Here is a 5,286-nt window from a genome sequence, read left to right on the forward strand (position 1 = left end):
CACATTTGGTCATTGTTGCTTATATACTCTATCAATTTGGTCCTAATTTTAATAAATTAAAATAAATTTAATCTTTAAATCAGATCACACCATATGTCAATAATGTCATATCATGACGCGTGTTGCCACCCTATTAGAGTATTTAGTTTATTTTAATATAATATATATTTAGTTTCCACCAATAAGAGGTGGAATGAAAATTAAAAGCGTTGAAGTGGGGCCATGGGATTCAAACCAATATCTCTTGAGTAACAAATGAAAGCATTAATCACCGGGACAAGCCCATTCTATGGTTTATAATAGAGTACATATATTATATATCTTGTTTTTTAATATAATCTTAAATTTTTAATGTTAAATATATCTTAACTTAAAATAAAATCTTAACATTAAAAAATATATTTTATTTTTTTTAACTTATCGAGTTTATTTTATTATTATCTTAGCTAAAAAAATATGTTAATATTATATTAACTTATAAAATATATTTTATTCCTACCTTAACTTCAAAATATATTTTATTTTTATCTTAACTTGTTACATATATTATATTCTTAACTTAAATTAATAAATATATTATATTCTTACTTTAAATGATTAAATATTATTTATTCTTATCTTAACTTGAAAATATATATTTTATTTTAATTTTTTTACTTTAGTTAAGATACAAATAAAATATATATTTAATTTTATTAAGATGTGAATTTAAGTTAAGATATATATAATATTTTGAATTTAAAATTATACTAAGATACAAGTTATATACCACATGTAGTCAAGGCAAATGATTAGCATTGACCCAATGGTTGATACACTCCTTTGTCACCCATATAACCCAAGTTCAAATCCTATGTTCCATTCTTCAATGCCATTAATTTTCATTCCACCTTACGGTGGCAAGTGTCACTTTTTGATTGATGAAAAAAAATATATTAAATTAAATTAAAAATAAATTAAATCCTCCAATCGGGTGATGACATTTGTCATAATATTTAACAATACTTACACATGACATGATCTGATTCGAAGATGAAATTTATTTTAATTTATTCAAATTAGGACCAAATTGATAGAATATATAAGGAACAATGACCAAATGTGTAATTATATCAATTTTATTAACTATTACTTCAACACTTCTGTTAACTGTTAACGGCCAGTGATATGATTGAATGCATTTAAATAGTCGAGTGGCCAGTGGTCTAACGTTTAGTTTATGTTTCATTTTGGTACCCCACCGTAAAAAACTTAACAATGATGCTGATGTGTCATCATAAGGTAATGTCACATCATCATTGAAAAAATTAAATAAAACATCACTGAGCAATTATATTAATTTTTTAATGATGAGTATGGGTGTAAATGAACCGATCTTGAACGAAAAAGATTGTATTTGTATTTGTTTGTTTATTTTGGAAGGTGTTCATGTTCGTTTAATTTTTCAATATCGTTTTCTTTTATTTATTTTTTGAAGGTGTTTGTATTCGTTTATTTAATATTCGTGAACGTGTTCATTTAAATGTCTGTGAACATGTTCATTTATATGTTTGTTTATCGTTCATGAACATATTCGTTTAGCATTCAGTTATTGTTCGCGAACATGTTCGTTTAATATTTTCTTAGAATAAAATGAAAAATGAGAGCTAAAATGTTTTTTAGTGTTATAATAAGAAAAATGATAAAATTACACAACTAGTACTTAAACTTCTTAGAATTCATAGTTTAATCTCCAAATTTCACCATGTATTCAATTCAGTATGTACCTTCACTAATATTTAAAATGTTAAAAAAATAAAGAGTTTCTAAACGAGATTGTTCATGAAAATAAACGAACCAACGCACCTTTGTTCATGTTTATTCTTTTATTAAATTGTTTAAATTGTATACTATATTCAAATTCAAAAGTTTTTAATACATTAATAAATTATTTTTTTATTTTATAATTTATAACATTAATTTTTCTGAGATTCGTAATTACACCTTAAACATGTTATCTCAAAATGAAAGTTATATATAATTTATAAATACTGACGAAGAAATGATATTGTTTTCTATTTGAGTGTTCACTCTTTTTAATTTGGATGAAGAATTATGGTCAATTGTTATATAAAGGAGGTAGAAAAATAAATGAGTTCTAGAAAATGACGAATCGTTCAAGAGATTAAGAGAAAGAGTATACCGTTACATCAATTCTTGGTGACTTACATACAAATCTTTAGTGTTCACGTTAATACTAAACTAATATGATTATTTGTAGGTTAGTAATGTAGATAGATATAATTATCATATAACAAATTTAGCTGATAGATCACATGATTCTATCATTGATCGTATAAAAGATTATAGTTGGTCACGAGATATGAAATTCCAAAAAATTTATTTAAAGATTTTAAAGGACTTTAGAGGAATAACATCTAGATGTGGCTCCCGAAAGAAACATAACAATAATTTTTAAAGAAAAATAAATGGATAAGATAAAAAACGTTTTGGTATCCTATACATTTGACGATCGAGTCACATTATATAAAAGGAATTTAAAAATGTTAGTTTAAAGTTTTAAGGATCTTTTGTGTAAATTTATATAAAAATAAATAATATTAAATATTTAAATATCGAATAAAAAATAAGAAAATACATTTATATCAAATTACTCATCTTTATTATCTCATACTCTCTAAATTCATACGTTAATATATATATATATATATATATATCTCAAATGACAAATTATGTAGTTTACCCTAATTTTTTGTTGGGAATAAACAAGGGAAGAGATATGTAAAAACTAAACACGATAAAACGGACAGGATTACGCTTTTGTGGCGGCATAGATCGTGTAAAGAGGATGCGAAGACACAACAACGGAAGCACCGGAGCCGACGTTGACAACCGCACCCCGCTTCCTCTTTATCATCCCCAGCAGCACCGCTCTGCTAACCCAAGTCGTCCTTACCTGATTAACCCTAATAATCCCCTTCACCACTTCCTCGTCCACCTCATGTTTCGGGTACGTTAGCCCCACATTGTTAATCAACACCCCAACTTCCACCCCTTTCACTGCCTCTTCTATCAACCCCATGCCGGCCGATACATCGCCAGAGAAATCATGGGCCACCACCTTGATCATTATATGCGGGAATTCCGCTTGGATTTCGGTCGAAACTGTTTTGAGCTTATCTGGGTTCCTACTGACGAGGAATAGGTTGAGTCCCCGACGAGCTAGTTGGTGGCTGAAGGCTTTGCCTATGCCGTCGGTGGCTCAAGTGATGGGAGCCCATGAGCCGTAGTACTGAGGTCCTTGGGGGCTCTGGAAAATGTGGTGAAAACCCATTTGAGAAGGGAAATGGAGTGGTGGAGGAAAGAGAGAAAACCTAGAAATGAGAAGGTAAACATCCACAGAGGTAGCATTGTTTGCGGTGGTTGATGCGGAGACTTTGCTGGTTGCTCTGTCGAGATTTCGGGTTTATTGATATTGGCTAAAAATCAGGATAAATTTAACATTAATTCGTTTATTAATAATAAAAGCCATGTTTCTGTTTATAGTATGAAATGCTGAGATACTATATATATATATATATAATCTTAATATAAAATGTTCTATTCCAAATATATAATCTTAATATAAAATGTTCTATTCCAAATAAAGTGATCTCGGTGGTAAAATAATTATTATTTTTTAAGATTCTAAATTTGAGTACCACGAAGGTCAAGGATATGAGCGTTCAATGTCAAATGAACAAGGGTTATCTTTGAACATATATTACTTTACACTTATCCTAGATTAATCGAAAAAAATTGTTCAAACTATATTCTTTTTCCTACTTAGGTATCTAAACTTCTTTCGGTCAATGTAGGTGCTTAACATTACAAATATTATCATTTTAAATGTTTTAGATGTAACGACCGTTAAAAAAATCATCAAATGATATGTGTCGCATTTAGAAAATTTTGTTTAAAATAAAAAAAAATTATTATTTTAAAAAGAACCTAAAATTTTCTCAAATTTTAAAAAATACTTCAAAACTTTAAAAACCTTAACATTTCCCGCTTTCGGCCACTACCAATGCTACTGACCGGCCGAAACCCCTAACGTTGATGACGGACCAGGTTATCGATGGTTCGGCCATGCTCCCTCCCGAATCTGCCGCGAAATTATGTGTTGCAGTTCATCGTCCATGCTTGTTCTATCACATCAATGTTTGATTTCGTCTATTCACTGTGTCAATGTTGGTTTGATTTCGTCCATCCATTTAATAAATTTTTTTATTACAACATTGTCTCTTGGGATTGGGGTGTTGCCGGAGGGCGAAAGGGTTTGAATATTAGAGTTTTAAGGGTTTAATGTTATGGATTTAGTAATTTAAGGGTTTAAGACGATAATAATGACAGTGATCAGTCGATGGATGGTTGCCCGGCGGCAACGGTGACAGGTAGCGATGACCAATGATGATGATAATGGGGTTTGAAGTTAAAGTTTTAAAGGGTTTGGGATTTTTTTGACATTTTAGGAAAATGATTTTTTCTAAGGAATATTATTTTTAATTTTTTAGAAAAATAAAAATTTCAAAAAAAATATAAACTTGATATATGTCATTTAATGGGTTTTCTAACGGTAGTTACGTCCGAGGCACTTGAAATAGTAACGTTCGTAACATTAGACACCTATATTGATCGAAAAAAAGTTTAAACAGCTAAATGGAAAAAATTATATAGTTTAACCACTTTTTATATATAAGCTATATATATATATATATATATATATATATATATATTTAATATGTCTGTGGTGAATACAATGTAATTTATGTTTAAAGACTTTTAACTATTTGATAATAAACGCTCATACTTTTACAATATGCAGTGCTCGAACCCGAAACATCAAGAGATAACAACAATCTCTTAACCGGTAGAGCTGTTTGGTTCGTATAAATAAATTTTTTAAATAAACTATAGAATATTTAAATTCATAAAAAAAATTTGTTTGAAAATAAAAATTCTTACTGCTAATTAAATCTGAACAGTGGACACTTAGTAAAATAAGTAGGGGTATTCAATCGGTTAAAATGGTGGCCGACCGAACCAAATTACCATTAACCAAATTAACCGAACTTTTTTTTTCTTTAACCGTTAATCGAACCAAACTTTTTTTTTTGAAAATATTAACCGAACCGAATAAATTTCGGTTAATTCGGTTAATTTTCGAATTAACCGAAATTTTTAAAATTTTTATAATTTATATAAAAATTGAATATTTTTTAATTCAAAAAAATTTACAATTAATTT

General features: G+C 28.6%; 1 pseudogene; it reads right to left on the reverse strand.

Moving 5' to 3' along the window:
- Positions 1-2,812: 2,812 nt before the first annotated feature.
- Positions 2,813-3,411, reverse strand: LOC120215139 (annotated as a pseudogene).
- Between the last annotated feature and the right edge of the window lie 1,875 nt (positions 3,412-5,286).

This window comes from Hibiscus syriacus, unplaced genomic scaffold (genome assembly GCF_006381635.1).
Source record: "Hibiscus syriacus cultivar Baekdansim isolate YM2019G1 unplaced genomic scaffold, ASM638163v2 tig00110114_pilon, whole genome shotgun sequence".
Lineage (NCBI taxonomy): Eukaryota > Viridiplantae > Streptophyta > Magnoliopsida > Malvales > Malvaceae > Hibiscus > Hibiscus syriacus.